This window comes from Nicotiana tabacum, chromosome 6 (genome assembly GCF_000715075.1).
Source record: "Nicotiana tabacum cultivar K326 chromosome 6, ASM71507v2, whole genome shotgun sequence".
In the NCBI taxonomy this organism is placed as follows: Eukaryota; Viridiplantae; Streptophyta; class Magnoliopsida; order Solanales; family Solanaceae; genus Nicotiana; species Nicotiana tabacum.
This window is the reverse complement of record NC_134085.1, coordinates 66,944,435-66,968,864: the sequence shown is the minus strand read 5'-3', so window position 1 is coordinate 66,968,864 and position 24,430 is coordinate 66,944,435.

Below are 24,430 nucleotides of genomic sequence, written 5' to 3'. Positions count from 1 at the left end.
TTTGACCGTCATGCATTTTAATATTTGTATCTCTCGAACATTCATATTGGCATATTTTGGATTTTAGTGACTTAACACTCATTACCATATAATATTATCGACCTTGAGTGAGTACAGGAGGCAGGTCCAAGGCACAAACAATAAAATAGCTAGCATAGTGCCCACCATCAAAGGCAATTTCTAAGAGAACATATCTGTGCCTAATGTTTATAAACAATTCTAAACAAGAACCACCCACCTCGATTATTTGCCCCGTGTCAATCCAACTGTATTTGTGTAAGCCAAAATCATGGTGATGAAACAATATATTTTGATTAGCAGTAGCAAATGAAAATTCTATCCCATGAAATCTCCCAATAGCATTCAACATGACATATCCTTGTCTAGTAAAAGGAATCTGATAACCAGTTATATCCCTTAGAGGAGAAATTTTTAACACCGGAGCTTAGGGATGCTTATCAGGCGGATTGGACGGTTATTTACTCTTAACAGTTTGGCTTATCGGTTATCAACTTTTAAATATATTAATCCGCTAGCCACCTGATAAGATATCGGGCGGATTGATATCAGTTTAGGTCTTATCGGGCAATTTATCGGCCTAATTCAATCAAAATAAAAGAAAATTTAGTCTCTGTATGTTTCAATAGGTGGTCGACGTACTAAGAGGGACGAAGCAGCAGAGACACCATGATGGGTAAATCATCTGTCTAGAATCTTATTTATGTTTATGCACATTGGCCTTAGTCCATGTGAAAGATTTCCAATTGCCTGTTGTTAAAACAAATGTATGTCATGCTTAGAATTCTAGGATGCCTTAAATCCCATGCAAAGTTGATGAAGCAGTTGTGTAACTGGTGTTGTTATCTTGTTTCAGACAACAAATTCTATCTTTTGTCACATTTAGATGACTCATTTTATTTGGTTTTCTTTTATTCTAATTCACTTTGATAGAGTACTGGAGGAAGAAGAGTTTTTGATTATTTAATATATATTTTTAATGGGTTAACGGATTATCCGTTAAGAAAATTAAATAATCCGCCCCCAAACCGATAAGCCGTTAATAAAAAAATTTCAATCCGTTAAACCGTTAACCCGATACCAATAAGCCATTAAGCTTCGGTTTCGGTTCGATTTTCGGTTTCGGTTCGATTTTGAACACCCCTACCGGAGCTGCATTATCTCTTGCATTTTGCTCCTCTTTATTTTTAGATTCCAGTACTTTTGTCACGTTACCATTGAAACCAGTTAAACCCACTAAGGAATTAATAGGAACAGAGATTGAAGGAATACCAATCTGATTGACTAGAGTCTCAATAGTATACTCGATTTGCAAGGTCTTAGAGTGAGACTGGTGCGTGTTGCCATTTACGTGAGAGCCTTCATCAAATACCCAGACCTCCTTTGAATTTGCATTGTTTAAAGCAGATTTCGTTGTATCAATAAGGACTTCAACATCTGATCGCTCAGTAGAAAACACCTTGGAACAATAACAGCCATGTGACATATTGTCGAACACCTGGGCTTCGATTTTGGTAGATTATTCCTTGCTTGTAGCCATGTGACCTTCTGGCGATTCGAGATGTTGTTTACAAAAATGAATTCGCACCTTTGCAGCAAAGTGTTCCCAATCTGTCAATTGTTTGTTCCGGAGAAGCCATCAGAACCACTCCAACGCCTCGCCGTCTAGGTAAATAGACGCACGTAATAATATGTTATTTTCCGATGTGCCGTAGAATTCAAAGTAACGTTCAGCCTAAGAAATCTATATCTCTGGATCCTCACCACTGAATCGTCGGAGTTCCACCGAAGTAGGCTTACTCGTTGCAATGTTTTCAACCAACTCATGTAACAATGAATGAATTTCAGCGATATCCTTCGACCACGAATCCTTCACCACCTTAATTGAATCATCGATATTTCGAAATATTTGGTCCACCATTGAAGACCTCTGGATGAAAGCACCAATATAACAAACCAGTTTTTCAACACTTCTATTTCTTCAAAAGTGACAGAAAATTACAACTCAACTCAAACTATTCGAGGAATTAGAGATACTAAACTAAAATATAAGGAATAGAGAAGAAGGGATGAGAAGTTCAGACTATGAATGGTGATGAGAGGATACAAACACTCACAAGGAAGATGAGGAGCAGACATTTCACTCAACAATACACATCCCTGTATCTCCCCCCGGGATGCCAAATATAATGTCCTAGCATTTTATTCGGTTGTTTAATCATTGGGCCTTTAGCTCTAGGCCCAATAGTCCTAACTGGATCAGCCTCGTTCCACACTTCTGGCTCATAATTCCTTACTAAGTCGGGTTGGTTCACAACACCCATATATAAATATTAAATTGTTAGCATTTTAGCACTGCAATCACGTCTAGTCTCACCTCAACTTCACTTTTCACATGCTGATTAAACTTGTAGTGTGTATATTCACTCTTATTCTATTAATCCTAAAACATTTACTCTCTAAGATGTTTTTTTATAATTCAAACTTTTGTTTGGAATCCTAAATTGTGGGGGGTTATTAAACACCACAAATTATATCGAATTCTAGCATTCTAGAAACCCCCACAATCTGAGGCAATTTGTAGAGCTTATAAAAATCCTCTACAATAAAATCGCCACAAAAAGAATTATATAGCAGAGGTTAAAATAAATGCCAAAAAATGATCTTATAGTGGGGGTTCTTATAACTCTCACAAATAAACCCCCACAAAATAAGCTTTTTTTTTGTAGTGAATATTTGTTGTGTTGTATGTATAGGAATGTTTTTTCTAGGAAGCAAGGTGGAGAATGCAAATGCCAAGGCTTGTCTTCAGAAATGTAACAATGAGGTGGAATATATGACTTGTCCATCATCAGGAGATGAAAAGATAATGCCAACATGTACTAATTGTTGCTTAGCAGAAGTTGGCTGCAAACTATTTCGTGCTGATGGATCTTTAATCTGTGTGGGCAACTGGAATCCAGATGATCCTCATGAGTAAAGCCGTCAAAATGGGCTTGGTCCGTGAGGCCAGCCCGCTACTTAGGTAGGGTTGGACTAGGATTTTTTGAACCCATTCAAAACTGATGCTTATAAGCATGGCCCAAGTCAGCTCGCTAGCCTTTGAGGCTTGGCCGAGGTTGGGCCTGAGCCGGCCCGTGAGCCAAAAATTGATTAAATTCAAATTAATTAACTATTAAATATTTTAAAAAGTAAAAACTAAAAATACTATTAACTATAATCCTCATTCCTGTAAGGCCCCGAAAAATTTCGCTAAGTAATTTAGGATTTCGTGATGCCAGGTAGGCTAATTATAATATTTTATATGCTACTAAAATGATGTATATCAATTGGATATGATAAATGTCACGACCCAAACTGGAGGGCCATGACTAGCACCCGACCGTACTTGCCGAGCACCAACGTACATTTTGTCTAACCTTATTTATTATCTTTTAGGGCTGACGAGATAAATATAAATGGTAGATATGGATCATGGACAACCAACAATAAAAAATGATGGCATGAACACACAACATGGGATAACCAGACAATGAAGAAACTATATATAAGGTACGAGATACCACGCTACCATGAAAGACTATACAACAAAAATTCAGCCGACAAGGCATACCAAACTATACATGAGTTGACACCTATCTATGAGCCTCTAAAAGAGCATAAGTGCTGCAACATTGCCGGAACAGGGCCCCGACATACCCATAATATCTATAACAAAGATGCATACCAAGACCACAACAAGTCTGGAAAAGAGATCCGCCAATAATTGCTGAACTGGAAAGCCTACTATGGTGGGCGAGCTGCGTCTTCTTGTCTATCAGAACCTACAACACGACATGCAGCTTCGACAAATAAAAAGGACGTTATTACGAATAAAGTACTGAGTATGTAATGTAGGAAAGCATAAGTAAGAACAGTAATGTAAACAGTGATAGAGAATATACAACCTATAACATCTGGGTACCTCTGAGGACTACTGACATGAAATACATGATACATACATATATATACATAAACTTTTAAAACATACACCTTTGTGGGCATCATCATCATCATATCGTAAAACATACGCCTTTGTGGGCATCATCATCATCATATCATACACGACCGTAATAGGCTCGGTAAAATGTACCCGGCCATCATAAGGCTCGGTAGAATCGTACCCAGCCACGTAGAGCTCGGTAAAACCCAACTAATCAGTGGTTGCATAATAGGTGTCATACCCGGCCGTCTATAGCTCAGCTCGGTAGAGTAAAATAGATACATATATACATAATGCATGCTGGACTCATTGGAATAATATTATGAACCTTTCAGAGTGACGTAAGATCGGTATCCTCTATACACATTATTAGGACTAACTCTTCATTATGAATCTTATAAGAATCAGGAAGTACCAACAACATTGATAACATAAGAATAAGAGAAGCAACATCAATATCAATCGCTCCATTAGAAGGGAAACAATGTAAGTACTGCTAGCTTCTACGAGTAGAGTACCTTTGGAAGCTCGTTCATTGCATTATGTACAATCGAAGTCGTGCAAAAGAAGTAAAGGGATAAACTCACATACCTTGTATATTTACTACCCAACCTCAAGCTATGCATGGCTCCTTAGTCTACATTAAGAGAAATGACACTATCGTTATCGATTAGGCGTCGTAACTATTATGTATCGAATACAACTTATTTTACGAGGAAACGGACAACACCTCCCTTATATATATGACTTCACACAACTCAAAACAATCACCAAATGTCCCAAAAAACATCAATAATAATTATAGTAAGCCTCCCAAAATAGTCCACACAACCTAATCACTTCATTCATAAGACGACCACTGTAGTAGTGTCAAACGACCCAGAGATGTTACAACGAACGACCAGCAAACCACCCTTCCATTATGTGGTGTTTCTCCACATCCTTTCTCTTCTCAACTTCATAAAAACAGCAGCAAAAGATACAATACAATAGCAACACGAAACAGCCCACAAAATAGCCCCACAAGTTCAGCAACTCAAAATTCATTTTTCAGCTTATTCAAACATGTTTCGACTTGCCTTTTCTTTAAAATTGAGAAACACAAACAAAAGTACATAATTAAGACTCTTATATAGTAAACCAACCATGAATTTAACTTAAAAATAATTTCACCAACAGCCAACCATGACACAAGGACAAATAACATACCACTCTTTCGAAACTCGCTAGATCTAGTTTTTACGAATAGAGTTACAACTCGCAAACGCATAGATAATGAAAGGAGGAGCATAACCTTACCTTGTACAGAATATAACCCACGAAACCTGGTCCTTATTAATCAAAAACCAGTTCCTCAACTCATTTGCAAGAAGGAGAAAGAGAAACTAGCAAGCTGTCCGGACTTTTCGGCACTAGAATCACGTCGTAACACTAGAAATAGCCTAGGGTTTGTGTGGGATTTTTGGGGAGGAGTTGTAGGGATTCAATTTGGTTTTGAAGGTTTGAAATATGGGTGAAGTAACTGAGTTGATAATCCCTTAAAAGTCCCCTCTTGGCCGAATTTGGGGCTTTTAATTTTGTCCTTTCATTTTGGCAAGTAGGTGATGCACCTACTTGTCACCTTACCAATCTGCGCAGGCTCGCGAAAATATGAATATCTCTATACTTCAAGATCGTATTGACAAATGGTTTAATACTTTGGAAATTAGACTTATAGATCTTTAATTTGGTGGGTAGATCACCCTGTAATTCTTAGTAAATTAGGAGAATAGCTTAGTAACATTTGACCTAAAGTTTAAGTAAATTTATGAACATAAGTGGCGAAAACTTTTGTCGACATTTGTTTCATAACTTATTTGACTTCAAGACTTATGATACAGATATTATATGATTCAAATACCTTAAAACACGACCTCTTGAGAATATTATCATGCCTAGGTTTATCCAAAAATATGGGTTACAACGTTTTTGATTCGTTTAATTTATAATACTTGATAACCACCCTTATACACCCTTGTATCATTTAAGACCAATAGGATTAAATTCTTATCATCTCAAAGATAATCTCTTCTCATATTTACATTGACTAACTTATGGAATGAACTAATGCGTGTGGATATGGGTTGTAACACCCTCCCCCCTTAGGAACATTCGTCCTCGAATGTAAGGGTTCATGGGGAGTTTAAATCATCGTGGATTCCGGCCGAGTTTCTCCCATATGTAGAGGACAAACTTGCAAGCAGTTAACTCAACGTATGGCCTTACAAGAGTATGCAAAGCATTATGGACATGTACATTATCTGCATATCACCATTGTGTATTAAGGAAGAGTATTCTCAAACTATTGCTTACCTCATAGAGACATTTCACCTTCTAATGCGTCCTGCGTTCCCCTAGCATCCTCGTTATCTTCATTCTAGAATAGATAAGGGTATTTAGACATTATCTTCTCTTCTGCTTCCCATGTCATTTCTTCCATATTCTTGTTCCTCCACAATATGTTGACGGAAGCTACATCCTTTGTTCTTAGTTTGCAGACTTGACGATCTAATATAGCCACTTGCACTTCTTCACATAATAGATCCTCTGTAACTTGTACATCTTTGATAGGGACAACTCGAGAAGGGTCTCCAATATATTTCCTCAAAAAAGATACATGGAATACCAGATGGACAAATTCCAATTCGGATCGCAATTCTAACTCATAAGCAACATGTCCAATTCGTGGAAGAATTTTATATGGACCGATATACCGTGGACTCATCTTACACTTCTTCCCAAAACGCATAACACCCTTCAACAACGAGATCCTCAGGAAAACCCAATCACCGACTTCAAACTCCAGATCATGACATCGGACATCAGAATAAGACTTTTGCCTGCTTTGCGCCGTCCTCAGTCGCTCTTGTATCACTTTCACCTTCTCAATGGCTTGGTTAACCAAATCTGGCCCATATAATTCTGTTTCACCGCCTTCGAACCATCCAATTGGTGATCTACATCTCCTTTTGTATAGTGCCTCGTATGGGGCCATTTTAATACTAGAATGATAGCTATTATTGTAGGTAAATTCTATGAGTGGAAGATGGTCATCCCAACTCCCTTAGAAATCCAGAACACATGCTCGTAGCATACCTTCAAGTGTCTGAATGGTACGTTCAGCCTGTCCATCAGTTTGTGGATGGAATGCAGTGCTGAGATTCACTTGTGTGCCTAAACCCTTCTAAAAAGACCTCCAAAAGTTAGTCATAAATTGAGCTCCTCAGTATGATATAATAGATATCGGCACACCATGAGACCTAACAATTTCCTTGATATACAACTTTGCATAATCTTCAACTGTGTAAGTTGTTTTAACTGACAGAAAATGGGCACATTTTGTAAGTCGATCAACTATCACCCAGATGGAGTCAAACTTATGATAAGAGCGAGGTAATCCAATAATGAAGTCCATATTAATCACCTCCCATTTCCAGGTCGGAATCTCTATATTCTGAAGCAATCCACTGGGTTTCTGATGTTCTATCTTTACTTGTTGACAATTGGGACACTGGGCTACAAATTCTGCAATAGACTTCTTCATGTTATCCCACCAATACTGCTCCTTGACATCATGATACATCTTTGTCGAGCCGGGATGGATGGAATATCGGGATTGATGAATCTCATTCATAATCTTCTCTCGCAACCCTGCCACATTAGGCACACATAATCGACCCTGGTATCTCAGTGCCCCATCTCTTCCGATCTCAAAAGCCGTAATTTTACACTGCTGAATGCTCTCTTTCAATCGTACTAAGATAGGATCTTCATATTGCTGTGCTTTTACCCCGGCTACCAAAGATGATTCTGATGTATTCTGTATAGTAACACTATGGGTGTTTAACGGGTGGGCCGGGACGGGATGGGTTGGGAATTTTAGTACCCGTATAGGTTATGGTCTGGGCCGATTACGGGTTGGGGCCTACCGGGTTTAACGAGTTCGGGTTTATCTGGATAAAAATTGAACCGTAAGGGTTACGGGTTGATGGGGCCGAGCCGGGTCGGGTTTAGTGTTATTTTTATTTTTATTTTGTATTTTGTATAACTATTGTAAGTTATATTAATACAAAGTAAAAATATAAAGAATACAAGGAAGATGGGAAAAAATTGCACTTATAAATTGCAAGTGCTACATTTATTTCAAAATTCAAACTTACAAATTGAAAGGTTTACATTTAACAACAAGTAAATTAACCAAAAAAGAGTAAATTCAAAGGTTTTGCATTGCCTTAGTAAGTTCTTCATAATCAATATGAACTGAGTGACCTTCTTCTGGAGTGTTAAATTCGGATGGGTTACCATGTGTTAATATATCTCCAAGTTCCTCGTCTTCTGGGCTATCAACATCTTCACGTCCTTGATTTCTTCGTTCCGATCTAATCCAATCTCTGAAACATACTAAAACTTCCAAAGCATTGCTTCCCAATGAGTGACGGGTGTCTCCAAATTGTTGTCTTGCTTGGCTAAATGCATTCTTTGATGCAACAGTTGAAATTGGCACATTCAGCATATCCCGAGCCATAGCGAAAAGAACAGGAAATTGCTTTCCACTCTCATGCCACCATCCCAATAGTGAAAATTCCTTTGTGCGAGGCTCTTTTTGCTTCTGCAAGTAGAATTAAAGTTCATCAATGTTCCTGCTACTAGTTTGAGTGTTAGAAAATGTATAAAAAATATTAAAACTATCAAAGCCTTCTTCATCATCCACAAGGCAGAAGTGGTACATTGCATAGTGGGATTAACATTGCCTACACTAAGAGCAGCATCATCAATTACATTTGCATAATAATTATATAATTGTTGTAAATATTCATTTAGCTTGTTCATACAAGTATATAAATCTGGGGTTTTAGTTGGTCCAATCTCCATATAATATATAAAGCATTCATTAATTGGTGACAATCAGACATCTTAATAGAAGGATTTAAAACAACACCAATTAAGTAAATTAGAGGAATTGGAAAGAAATATTTTTTGAATTTTACTTGCATTTTTTAAACAACATCCCTATATTTTTCTTTCTTCTTAAATTCAAAGAGTAGAAAAGAAATTTCAGCTATATGTACTAAAGCCATAGTAACAGTAGGGTAATATGCTCAAGAAAACTCAAGTAGCTGTATAAAATTTATGTAAAAATTTAACAACGTCATTAATGACCTCCCAAGTAGTAGTTGTTAACATACGGTTTGGATCAGTACAATGAGCATTAGCAACTTTAGTTATTGGGAATCTATATTTGTAGCAAATATTTTAAAAATATATATGTATAATTTCATCTAGTAACAATTTCGTCTGGCATGAATCTGGGTTTAAGGTTATACTGGACACACTTATTCTTAAATTCCTTTATTCTAGATTGTCTATTATTTCCTTGAATAACACCAACTACTCTTCTAACATGAGTAATCTCAGTCGAAAATAAATCAAGGCCACTTTTAACAATTAAATTATAAACATGACATGCACACCTAACATGAAAAATTTCATCAAGAGGTGGTTTCAAATGCAGTTTTAATATTGAAATTGCGACATTATAATTCAAAAGGCATACACAATACTTTTTGCTTGAGATTTAAAATTCAACAACTTCACAAATAGTACTACTTATAAACACAGCAGTATGACTCTGATCTTCATCATATTTAAAAGTGATAATACGTTTTTGCATACAAATAGTATCATCTATCCAATGACATATAATTGTCAAATAATCATTTCCATTAACAGCATGGCCAATATCAGAAGTTAGAGAAACTCTACAAGGAAGGTGGCTAAACATATAACGTATGTATGTTTGATATTGTCCATGAAGCTTAAAGATATCAGATCTACAAGTACTTCTAGGTATACCTTTAAATAAAGGATTGTAAATTCTTTGAATATACATAATAAGATATGATGAAGAAGTAAAAGAAAAAGGTAGACAACCCAAAGCAATCATTTTTGCTAACTCCTCACGATCCTTCATTTTATCATATTTCACAAGACCTCCAGTAGTAGGGTTTAGAGTTGATTGATTTTCATCTCCATCAGATCCCCATTCTATAGGATGCTCAATTCTCATATGTCTACTAAGTGTCTCAGTCCCCCCTAATTGTCCTCCAGTCTTATGTTTAAAAGTGTCATTACAAAGTTTGCATTTAACTCTATCAGTATTCGGTATGTCTTCAAAAAAATTCCAAATTTTACTTCTTTTTCTACGATTACTAGTCAGGGCTACATGTGGTCTACTAGTAGCACCACGACCAGCACCCCTGCTAGCAGCTCCAACACTACTAGGTGTAAGTGGTATCTCATCTTCCATTTCTAATTCATTATCTTCTATACCAAAATCTTCCTAGAATTGTTCATAATCTATATTATTATCAGGTAATGTTTCAGGAATATTTGGAGAGGTATTTAAATTACTACCAGATGCTGAAGCTGAAATACTACCTCTTTTTTTCTTTCCTCGATTAGTAACCTTGTTACAAACTCTTTTTGCAGCATTAAACATATTGTAAAAATTTAACTACTAGCAACAAATAAATATGCAAATAAAATAGTAAATAAGAGAAAGAGTTGGAGGGAGTGCACCGAATTCGGCAATAAATTGAGCACTTGATGATTTCACAACTCCAATGTTACCACTAAGAAACGTCAATTGTTCCAATTTTGAAGTTCAATTGTTCAAACTTCAAATAATAAATACTACGATAAATTAAATTAAAAAAAATAGCCAAATAGTTGATTGCACTTTAATAGGTGAAGAATAAAGATTGAAGAATGAGAGAATATGAGAATTGAGATTGAGAATTGAGAGATGAGTGAAGAAATAAGGAAGAGGGGGGGGGGGGTATTTATAGTTTTTCAAATGGGGTTAATTTTAAAAAAAAAAAACCAAAATTGGGCTATTTGTGCAATTCAGCCGTTGGGCAACGACCATATTCTGAAATGGACCATTGCCAACGGTCAGAAATCTGGTCCCAGTTTTTAAAAAAATAAAAAATAAAATTTTTTCTTACCGTTAAACTGGTCTGGGCCGGTTAACCGGTTAAAGAACACTGTTCATTGACTGAGTTTGACCGGTAGTTCAAAGGTAAATGCTGCAAACTGCCCTACACCCTTAACCCAGCCCAACCCAGCCCCCTTCTACCAGTCCGGGCCGGTTGCGGTTTTAACCGGTATGGGCCGAGTCAGACTACCAAAGATTTTGCTGTATTATGTACAGTAACACCTCCGTCATCAGAGTCTAACAATCTGAATCTCATATTGGCTAGTTGATGAAGCTCTTTAGTCAACCCCTGTCTACCTACCTCAATGTGTACTAAGCTTCCCATTGTCTTATGACTGAGAGCGTCTGCCACAACATTGGCTCTACCGGGATGGTACAATATCTCGACATCGTTATCTTTCAATAATTCAAGCCACCTACATTGCCTCAAATTCAACTCCTTCTGCTTGAAGATGTATTGTAAACTCTTGTGATCTGTGTAGATGTCAACATGGACGCCGTATAAGTATTGCCGCCATATCTTCAAAGCATATATTACTGCAACCAATTCCAAATCACGGGTCGGGTAATTCTTTTCATGCTTCTTCAATTATCTTGATGCATAAGCAATCACCTTCCCACGTTGCATAAATACATACCCCAAACCTATACCCGAGGCATCATAATATACCACATAACCTTCTGTTCCTTCTAGGAGAGTGAGCACTAGCGCGGATGTCAATCAATTCTTAGCTCCTAAAAACTTTGTTCACAAGTGTCAGACCACTGGAACTTAGTAGTTTTCTGTGTTAACTTAGTCAATGGTGGTGATATAGAGGAAATTCCTTATACAAATCGCTTATAATATCCTGCTAGCCCTAGGAAGCTGCGGACTTCTGATGGTGTTGTAGGTCTCGGCCAATTCTTTACTGCATCGATCTTCTGATTGTCGACACTAATACCCTCGTTAGAATATCACATGGCCAAGGATTGCTACTGAGTTCAGCCAGAATTCACATTTGGATAGCTTAGCATATAAGTTACGATCCTGAAGCGTCTGTAATACTATTCGCAAGTGGCCCGCATGTTCCGCCTCCGAACGAGAATACACCAGAGTTTCATCAATGAATACGATAACGAACACATCAAGATAGGGCCTGAATATAGTATTCATGAGATCCATAAAAGCTACTGGGGTATTTGTTAGCCTGAACGACATCACCAAAAACTCAAAGTGCCCATATCTTGTCCGGAATGACGTCTTTAGAATATCCTTCTCCTTAACCCTCACCTGATGATATCCTGAACGTAAGTCAATCTTGGAGAAATACTTGGCACCCTGGAGTTGGTCAAAAAGGTCGTCAATCCTTGGAAGTGGATACTTTTTCTTTATAGTAAACTTATTCAACTGTCGATAATCGATACACATCCGTAACGACCCGTCCTTCATCCGTACGAACAGAATTGGTGCACCCCAAGGTGAAATGCTAGGCCTAATGAAGCCCTTATCCAGCAAGTCCTTCAACGGCATCTTCAACTCTCGCAACTCTTCTGGGGCTATCTTGTATGGAGGAATAGATATGGGTTGAGTGTCAGGCAACACATCAATGCTAAACTCAATCTCCCTTTCAGGAGGAAGTCCTGGTAGTTCATATGGGAAAACATCTGGAAAATTCATTGACCACAGGGATTTATTGTAGAGTAGGCGGTTTTGCCTCCACATCCGTAACACGAACGAGATGATAAATATAACCTTTTGAGATCATCTTCCTTGCCTTAAGATAGGAAATAAACCTACCTTTCGGCGTAGCAATGTTCCCTTTCCATTCAATGACGGGTTCACCAGGAAACTGAAACCTAACCATCTTCGTACGATAGTCAACATTTGCATAGCATGAGGCCAACCAGTTCATCCCCATTATCACATCGAAATCAACCATTTCTAACTCAAATAAATTTGCCGAGGTTTGACGACTACAAATCATCTTTGTGCAACCTCTATATACCCTCCTAACAATCACAGAATCTTCTATCGAAGTAGATACCGCAAATGGTTTACTTATCAATTCAGGTTCAACGACAAACTTATTAGCCACAAAGGGTGTAACATATGATAATGTAGATCCCGGATCAATCAACGCATATACATCATAAGAAAACACAGACAATATACTTATAATAACATCTAGATACCACTCGAGATTTTGTCGACCTACTAGAGCCTAGGTTTGATTTTGAGCACCACTCGAACTCGGCATTACACCTCTACCTCTACCACGACCTATCGACTACTGAAAACCTCATGCTGGAGGTCGAAATGATGAGGAAGAACTAGACATAGATCTAGTCGGTTGAGCCATACCACCACCTCTTCAGTTAGGACAATCCCGCACCATGTGGCCAGGCTGTCCACAATAATAACATGCATCAGAACATTGACGGCATAGTCCAAAGTAGGCCTTGCTGCACTGATCACAACATGGTATTGGGGGTCTCGTCTGACTAGTATCCCTATGATATTGTGAGCCTGATGGCTGCGAACTCTGACCTGGACCAGAATAGGTAAATCGATCATACCGAGGCCTCTGAAACCGTGGAGGAGAACTAGCTACAGGTGGCACTGAACTCCTCAAAGACTGGGGCATGACACTGCCTCTATAGTCATCAAAGTACCTTGCAAATCTCGCCCTCTTATGCTAGCCCCTATCCTGCTCCCTATCTGCCATTTGCTGGTGCTTATGATCCTCTAGGTTCTGGGCATAAGCCTGAATACGGGAAATATCCATGCCCTCCACCAAGGAGGCTATTGTGCACTCATTTATCAGATGTAGTCCCAACCCGTTCACGAATAGATGCACCCTATCGCTCATCTCGACCACCATATGGGGAGCATACCTTGCTAAAGAATCAAATTGCATATTATATTCTCGCACAATCATATTACCTTGTCTAAGGTTCAAGAACTTATCAGCTCTAGCTCGTCGTATCTTAACTGGCAAGCAATGATGAAGAAAGACCTAAGAAAATTCCTTCTACATAGCTGGAGGAGCGTTTGATCCTCTGGATCTCTCCCAACTATCATACCAGAAAACCCCTAAATCCTGTAGACTATAAGAAGCCAAATCTATTGCCTCTGTATCACTAGCATGCATAACCCACAGTGTACGATAAACCTAATCAATAAAGGTCTGCGGTTCCTCCTTGGGGTCTGATCCGGTAAACACTAGAGGGTCTAGATTAATAAAATCATGAACTCTCGTACTAACAAGTTTATCAACAATACCGGTATTTTGCCTCTGAGCCTGAGCAGCTACCAAGCTAGTCAACAACTGCACTGCATTCCACATATCCTGGTCTGTAGTGCCAGACGGAGGAACAGGTGGTGCTGGGTGCCTCTTAATTTCCTCTGGAGGAGACGAAGTAGATGAGGTATGAGACAACATCTCACTCTGAGCCTCACTTTGGCCTGCTTTGGCTTGGGGCACCTGACTGGTACCCTCTCCCGCAACTGTATCAAGCCGTCTAATAATAGTTTGCTTTCTAGTCGAAGGCATTGCTGAAAGAAAACAAAGTGAATATTAGAGATTAACACTTACGGCTCAACTCTACACACGATCTAGATTTAGGAAGAAGGTAACAACCCTAGATGTTATGTAGCCTCCTGATTATGAATGTGGCGCGCTACACATCTATAATCAAGAATCTACTAGACACGGCTCATAGTCAACCCCTAGGACAAACTTGCTCTGATACCAAGTTTGTCACGACCCAAACTGGAGGGCCATGACTAGCACCCGGCCATACTTACCAAGCACCAACAAACATTTTATCTAACCTTCTTTATTATCTTTTAAGGCTGATGAGATCAATATAAATGGCAGACATGGATCATGGACAACCAACAATAAAATATGATGGCATGAACATATATAACATGGGATGACCAGACAATCAAGAAACTATATATAAGGTACGAGCTACCACGCTGCCATGAAAGACTACACAACAAATATTCAGCCGACAAGGCATACCAAACTATACATGAGTCGACACCTATCTATAAGCCTCTAAAAGAGCATAAGTGCTGCAACATTGCCGGAACAGGGCCCCTACATACCCATAATATCTAAAAAAAAGATGCATACTAAGACCACGACAAGTCCGGAGAAGGGATCTCGCCAATAACTGCTGAACTGGAAAGCCTACTATGGTGGGGGAGCTGCATCTACTTGTCTATCAGGACCTGCAACACAACATGCATCATCCACAAATAAAAAGGACATCTGTACGAATAAAGAACTGAGTATGTAAGGTAGAAAAGCATAAGTAAGAACAGTAATGTAAACTGGGATAGAGAATATACAACTTGTAACATCTGGGGTACCTATAAGGGCTACTGGCATGAAATGCGTGATACATACATATCTATATATATATATATATACACACACACATACATAACATTTAAAACATAAGCCTCTGTGGGAATCATCATAATCATATCGTACCCGACCGTAATAGGCTCGGTAAAACTTACTCGACCATCATAAGGCTCGGTAGAATTGTACCTAGCCACGTGGAGCTCGATAAAACCCAACTGATCAGTGGCTGCACAATAGGTGCCGTACCCGGCCAACTATAGCGTGGCTCAGTAGAGTAAAATAGATATATATATATATATATATATAATGCATGCTCGACTCATGGAATCACATTCTAAACCTTTCGGAATAATATTATGAACCTTTCGGAGTGACGTAAGGTCGGTATCCTCTATACACGTTATTAGGACTAACTCTTCATCATGAATCTTATAAGAATCAGGAAGTACCAACAACATTGATAACATAAGAATAAGAGAAGCAACATCAACATCAATCGCTCCATTAGAAGGGAAAAAATGTAAGTACAACTAGCTTCTACAAGTAGAGTACCTTTTGAAGCTCGTTCATTATATTATGTACAATCAAAGTCGTGCAAAAGAAGGAAAGGGGTAGCCTCACATACCTTGTATATGTACTGCCCAACCTCAATCTATGCATGGCTTCTTAGTCTACAATAATGAAATGACACAATCGTTATCGATTAGGTGTCGTAACTATTATGTATTGAACACAACCTATTTTACGAGGAAACGAACAACACCTCCCCTATATATATGACTTCACACAAGTCAAAACAATCACCAAACATCCCAAACAACATCAATAATAATCATATTGAGCCTCCCAAAATAGTCCGCACAACCTAATCACTTCATACATAAGACGACCACTGTAGTAGTGTCAAACGACCCGTAAATGTTACAACGAACGACCAGCAAACCATCCTTCCATTATGTGGTGTTTATCCCCACCCTTTATCTTCTCAACTTCATAAAAATAGTAGCAAAAGATACAATCCAATAGCAACACGAAACGTCCCCACAAGTTCAACAACTCAAATTTTATTTTTCAGTTTATTTAAACATGTTTTGACTTGCCTTTTTTTCAAATTGAGAAACACAACCAAAGGTACATAATTAAGCCTCTTATCCAGTAAACCAGCCATACATTTAACTTAAAAATAAGTTCACAACCAGCCAACCATGCTGCAAGGACAAACAACATACCACTCTTTCAAAATTCGCTAGGTCAAGTATTTACGATAGAGTTACAACTCGCAAACGCATAGATAATGAAAGGAGGAGCATAAACTTACCTTGTACTAAATATAACCCACGAAACCTGGTCCTTCCTAATCAAAAACCAGTTCTTCAACTCAGTTGCAAGAAGGAGAAAGAGAAACTAGCAAGCTGTCCAGACTTTTCGGCACTAGAATCACGTCGTAACACTAGAAATACCCTAGGGTTTGTGTGGGATTTTTGGGGAGGAGTTGCAGGGGTTCAATTTGGTTTTGGAGGTCTGAAATATGAGTGAAATAAATTATTTGATAATCCCTTAAAAGTCCCCTCTTGGCCGACTTTGGGGCTTTTAATTTTGTCCTCTCATTTTGGCAAGTAGGTGATGCACCTACTTGTCACCTTACCAATCTGCGCAGGCTCACGAAAATACAAATATCTATATACTCCAAGATCATATTAACAAACGATTTAATGCGTTGGAAACTAGACTCGTAGATCTTTAATTTGGTGGGTAGATCACCTTGTAATTTTTAGTAAATTGGGAGAAAAGTTTAGTAACATTTGACCTAAAGTTTAAGTAAAATTATGAACATTAGTTGCGACAACTTTTGTCGACTTTTGTTTCATAACTTGTTTGACTTCAAGACTTATGATACAGATATTATATGATTTAAATACCTTGAAACAAGACCTCTTGAGAATATTGGCACCCCTAGGTTTATCCAAAAATATGGGTTACAACATCCTTGATTCATTTAACTTCTAATACTTGTTAACCACCCTTATACACCCTTGTATCATTTAAGACCAATAGGATTAACTTCTTATCATCTCAAAGATAATCTCTTCTCAGATTTACGTCGACTAACTTATGGCATGAACCAACGTACGTGAATATGGGTTGTAACATAAAATTTAGGATTTTCATGGTTGAAATTGGGGTTTGGGTAGAATTAGAGATTTTTGTAAAATTGAAATTTAGACCTTAAATTGAGGTCGAATTTTGAAACAAATCCACACTTTGGACTAGCATATATATATATATATATATATATATATATATATATATATATATATATATATATAAGGTGTTATGTGATGAGCAACCTATCAAATGAAAGATCTTCGAGTCTAGTTTCTAACGCTTCAAACCGTTTGTCATTTGGACATTCCTACACAAAGTTATGATCAAATTATCATAGGCTGGATTTGCAATCAATTTTGCGACCGCAAAAAGGTTTTGCGGACCGCATAGAAATCGCAAAGTGGAGCAGAGACGGATAAACTATTATGTTGTCGCATATTGATTACGCTGTCACATAATTGATTATGTTGTCGATTATGCTATCGATTATGCTGTCGCATAATGTTTATGCTGCAATTCTGCTGCTCAATAATTGCACCACATAATTGACTTCGGGGGTCATTTTTTGAAATTTTCATATTCGATCCCATTTTGATAAATAAGCTTTTTTTTTTGCAATCCACTAGGCAAGTGCCTAGAGCTAGTTTTTTTTATTAATAACAAAAAAAGAAAAATACATCAATTAGGAAAAGTACAATTAAGGGGGACAATAGCACCGGTATTGTTACCCATATAACACAAACCGAGCTAACCTTACTGTACTAATCCTATTGAGGCTTGTCAACCTTGCCTATTAACAAGAATGTAAAAAATATGAACTTGAAAGGACTAAATATTCTATGATCATCACAGAGTTTATAACATACTCTGTGATGATATTACAAACGAGGATACTAATAAAGTGGTAGAATAAAATGTAGTACCCATTTGATTGTTGTCCCTTTTTTTCAACCTTGTAAAATCTTCAATTTTTACTTCTTTGTCGTTTTCATCTACCTTGTTCAAAAAGTATTCAAGAATCATCGTCCATATTTTGACCGGTTGGACCTCGCTGACGAAGTTGGGGCAACTTGCTTTTGTTTGGCAGCTCTCATTGGAGGTCGCCTAACAATTGCTTCCTTGTCGGACCTTGTTACAATTTTCATCCAGATAGCACCTGCTTTGCTTGTTCCAATGTGGTCCTCCACAGTGTTTGGTGGTGTATCTAGGTGGTGAATACATGTGCGACAAGGAGGCTTACTTGGAATGAAATCTGAAGCCTCCAACTTGTTCTTTAATTTTCCAGTCAAAGTATTCTCAAAATATAGTATTTGAAGTTCATCCTTGATAACTCTTTCCACACGATGACTGGCAAATCGAAACCTTAGTTTAAGACCATTTTCCTGTTCCCTTTTCAAATTTGAGCATGTGATTGAATTTGACAAAGTGACCAAAGGTTGCTTGATCTGGTCCTCACCATCACGTAGAAGAGGCTTTTATGTAACTGCTTGTTTCCCAGTCCTATGATCTTTTTTATGCACCTCACCTACAGGTTTTTCAACTAAATCAACTACTGCAGAATCTCGATCACCTACTGGTTTGGCATTAGTTGCTCGATCAGCAGTAGGTTTAGCAACCCCTGCAGCTACTCGATCACCAGCTCCCTTCAATGCAACAATAGCCTTCGAATTTGTAACTTCAGCAGCTCCACGATCATCTCCAGCTTGCTGCTCCTTATGTACATCAGTAGCTATTGGACCTGCTGGTTTTACAAGAAAATCAACCACAACAACAGGTTTAATACTCCTAGATATAGCTCGATCAGTAGTAGAATTTAATGCAACTGTATCATCCAACTTCGAAACAATAGCAGCTGCACCAGTTTTACATGGTATTGCAGTATCGTTCAAAGTCACATTTGCATATTTGCTTCACAATTTTGTCAGTTGTACATCTCTATCCCATATCGCATTCACTGAACCTGCTGTCTTTAATGCTACAAAATTCTCCAAAATTGAGCATTCAGCTCCTGTACCATTGTCCTTAGCAACTACAGTTGAAACTGAATTGCTCCTCTGGAAATCCTGCGACTGAGATTGCATTTGCTGCCCCACAATTTGTTCAATTGCATCATTTGGTAATGTAGCATGAGCTGCTATTGGTTTAGTCATCTCTGAGTCTTCAGAACTTGGCATTTCATTCCCGGCTAATGCAGTAACATTTGGTACAACATTCTTATTAACCAAACCTTCCACCCCTGCTTTCTCAATCAATGAGGTATCAACAACAGAAATACTATCAGTTGTTCGATGCATCACTTGGTCACTCTTCAAAGTAAAAATCTGTTTTCCTCCATCTGTCTGTAACACCTGTTGGTCGACCAAAGTTCCTTGTGTTGCTTCATCTACCTGCTTGCTAGCTGCTATTTCCATATATCTTTGATTCTCTCTTTTGGCATTCAGATAGTCTCTTGCATCTCCTTGTAGCTTCTGAATATTGTTCGCCTCCATAACAGGCAGATTAACAACCTCTGACCTCATATCCTTTCCAGCTTGTTCTTTCATTAATCGACACACATTGTCGTCATGTCCTTGATGTTTGCAAAAGGTGAAATATTTATGAAGATTGTCATACACCACCTCCTGGTAATGTACATTGATTTTACCTGAAATTCTGTCCACAATCTGTAGCTTAACCTTTTTAGGACGATTTTCGAGCAAATCAAGAATTACCTTGACCCTAGCAGCACTAGGTCGAGTTTTTTCTTGCGTCTTGTCCACAGCAATAGCCTTACCAACAGCTGAAGCAATCGACATTAACGACCTCTTAGCGAAGAAATTAGGTGCCAAACCTGGAAAGGAAATACATACGACTGCCATGGACGTTTCCTGCTTTGGATTGAATCCTAACGTCCATGGGAATGTTCTAAAAAAGAATTCATCACCTTTTGACTTGACATAACCAGTTGATCTTGACAAAAATAGAACATAATCACTGTAAAGATCAAATCTGATCAATAAGTGACGAAATTCCAGCAGCCCAATATTGCATCGACCTTGTACATGGAATTGCGACGAAAATATTTTTCTAAATTCCTGTAACTCAGGTTTTCCATATGAAAACTTCATGATTACTGCTTGATGAAGTCCTTCTTCTCTTGTGAATTCATTAACCTCATCCATAGTGAAACTGATCGTTGGTTCGCCATGCTCAACTGTCACAGGAAACAACTCGATTTTGGATGTAACTGCGGCAGATTGTCTTGGACGAAGCTGGGCAGCATATGACTAATTTGGATTCGAGATTGTGATGGTTTCTTTGATGTTTTGAATTGTCTCTCCCACAACCAAAGGCTGGGGAGAGGACAATACATTCATGGCTGCCTCAACACAACATCATTGATGAAGATGAAGCAGAAACACAAATCTGGGACGCTGCTACAGTAACTTTTAAGCAAAAAATCAGATCTTTAGCAGTTGGTTGACTATTTGATAATGAAACCAACTGGGGATTGTTCGCAAAGAGAAGGGGGTTCTTTTGTGACCAATCTTGCTCTCTTACCTTGCCGGACGCTGGAGTTATGGGCCGTGAATAGTGGCGGCGGCACTATTCACAAAAAATCCTACTTTTTCTGTCTTCTATTCTTATGATAAATATGCTTTGGGGATATTTTCTACTGAATTTAGAGAGAAGTGAGAGCATTTTAGAGAGAGAAAGAAGGAACCTAGCCTTCCAATCACCCAATCTTGCACAAATTCTCAAGAATCAAGAAAGCTAATCTCTATCTCACTATCCTTCCAGGTAAGTCCTACTTCTAAGATTTCATATAAGAGATTATGAGTTCAAAAATACATTGTGGGGTTAGAAATAGGTCGTGCATGTGGCACTAAGCTATAATATATGAGATTAAAGAATTATTTTGGGGTTGTTCTTGTTGAAATTGGTTGAGGGAAGAAGGAATTTCCATTGTAGAACCTTGTAGTCTATTTCACATGTTAGGTGTTTGATGAAATTCCTAAGAAAGTTACACCATGGAAAATCTTTCTAATTACACCATGGGAAATCTTTCTAATTCGCTATATTTCTATATATTATTATTGCTAGAAGGGTTGGTGCAATGTAGTAACTTAAGAAAAGCTCAAACAAGGTATGTGGGCTAAACTTTATATCTTGAAATTGAATTCCATAATGTTTCCGTAAGTTTGAGTATGATTGGTCCAAACCCCTAATTTGTACGTTCCGGGTTATCCCCTATAAACTCATAAACTTGACTATGCGAATGAGCCTTATATTGAACGATAGATGAATAAAGTATGAGTTGCTTATTAAAAATGGTATGACTTTGAGTTGTATTTTAAATGAAAACTGGTATACCAACTAGGTGAGGAAACTCAATATGCTTAATACTCTTAATTGCTCGTATGTGTACTAAATGTCTTGATTGATTGTGTCTAGTTGATGATAAATTATAAAGATGTTTAAAAATGAATTAAATGAACTGGGAAAATAGAGTGTGGGTAACGTCTATAATTGTGCCTAGTGATGCCTATGAAATGAGAAAATATATGAAACTAATTACGAAACAAGCATCGACTCAACTGTTTTAAGATGACTTCAAAAAGTAGAACTTGCCTAAAAGCTATTTGAGGTATGTACGGCTAAAGCCCCCTCTTCTTAAAAATTAAACCCCCATGGTGTCCATGCAAATGTTGTAAGTTCCGAAAATTGATCGATGTAGTGGTTGTTATTTCAAATGAATTTGTGTTGCAAGAATATATGTGCAAGGTGTGTCTCAATACTTTCATTATGCTATTTTGTCAATTGAGAATGTGTGAAGAATGTGGAACATGTGCTAAAATGCCTAGATTTCAAGCCGAGTTTGAATTGAGATTGGTGTGCCGCAATATGTGAAATCCTCTTTATGTTTACGACCCATACTTGCTCTTGTATGTGCTTATTATCTTGAATTAAAAGGTTCAATATTAAAAGTGGAAACGATATGGAATGTTGGGGAAAAGAGCTTGAGTTATGAAATGTGGCCTACTGCCAAGTATGATGTAATAATTGTGGCCCAAGTGCCAATGAATTGATATGTGTGATATAAACTTGAAATGAGATGATTATGGAAAAATGGAAATGTATTGAGTAAGACAGCCTAGCCTATCAGGCCGAGATCGGACACCATGTCGCACACATGGTGAAATGTGTACAAAAACAATTGAAACCGAAATTGAAATGGGTATTGATATTGTGGAAAAATGTCTCCAAGGGAGATGACCTAGCCGTTCGGGTCGTGATCGGACTCCGTGCCAAGAGCATGGTGGTATTATGAATATTGGCATTGTGAACAGTGGTATGGTGCATAGTGGTATCGTAAACTGTGGTATTATCTGTACTAAAGATGTTCCAACTAAAAATGTGTATTACTTTCGTATTTTGAAAATTGTTATGTTTCAATTGTGCATATGGATATTATTGATTGTGACTTGTTGTTTTTATGGCTTTCCTTTTTCTTGTATGGTTATTCTATTTTGAAAGATTTTTAGCTTTACATACTAGTACTATTCAACAGTAGCAACGTCCCTTTTGCAGGGGGCGCTGCATCTTTAATACAGTAGGCGACGATGATCAGTGATAGCGATATGCTCCTTTCAGCTAACTTGGTGATCCCCACTCCATTTCGGGGTCATGTGTCATCTGGTTATCATGTACCTTGTATTTTGAGATATAGCCGGAGCCTTGTTACCGGCATTTCCATATTACTCTTTTATTGTGCTTAGAGGCTCTGTATGCAAGTCATGGGTGGTGTTTGATATTGGAAATTAAATTAGAAATATTGATATTTGGCAAATATATTATTCTTCATATTTATGAAAATTGTCATATTTTGGATATTATAGTTGAAACGGCTAATGAAATCAAAGTGGAAGTTGTTTATGAAATATTTACAAAGTATGATTAATGGAGTTCATCTCCTCTTTATTCATGAATTAGTTTGGGTAGAATGAAACCTTACAGGCTTGCTCAGTCGGGTTTACTCGGTTGAGTGTCAGTTGCGCTCCTTGGTTTTGGGGCATGACAAACTTGGTATTAGAGCCTAAGGTTTTAAAGTTTCATAGGATGTCTCAGAGCCATGTCTAGTAGAGTCATTCTTATCGGTGTGTTGTCGACCACATCAATAAGTTGGAGACCATTCAGACATTTAGGAATTTCACCCTTCTTTGATAGTCTAAATCGTGCGGTAGAGCTCAAGATAGGGAGCTAATTTCCTCACTATGTTTTATTCTCCAGATGAGTAATATTGATACCATACTCCACGAGTTTGAAGCGGTAAAGAGGGATGACCCCACCATTGAATCTGAGGGAGATTGCCCAAGAGTTTGTTAGGAGAATATCTCGAGCCATGGAGGGATTGGTAGAACTTGTTTCTAAGGGGAGTACCCTTGTTCCTATTAATGTCACTACACCACCAGAACATGTAGTATATCAGTATGTTACCAACGGACGTTAGGGATGTGGAGTCGAGGGGCATCAATTAATTTATTGCCCTATCAACCTAAAGTCACCAAGTAAGTCAAATTAAAATTTCTTCTCGTTTTATATGTACATCCATATTGAAGAGTTCTCATAAACATGGTCTTAATAAGATGTTGAGTCACAAAGCATTGCATGTACCTTCCCCTTGAACGAGACGTATTATTCGTGAATCCACTCTATCACAAAGAATCTTATTTACATCCTCTTGTGGAATTAAGTTCTATAATTATGTCCTTGAATTGAGTTATAATTCCAGGATTAATACTTCACACTTGCTTTCCTAAATTCTCAACAAGGGATTATACCCGATGAATTTCTTACAAAATATTTTTATTTAAATAGACAACATCTTCACACTTGTGCCTATGGATGCACCGTAGTAATGTTTACCTATGTGGTGTCAAGTTCCAT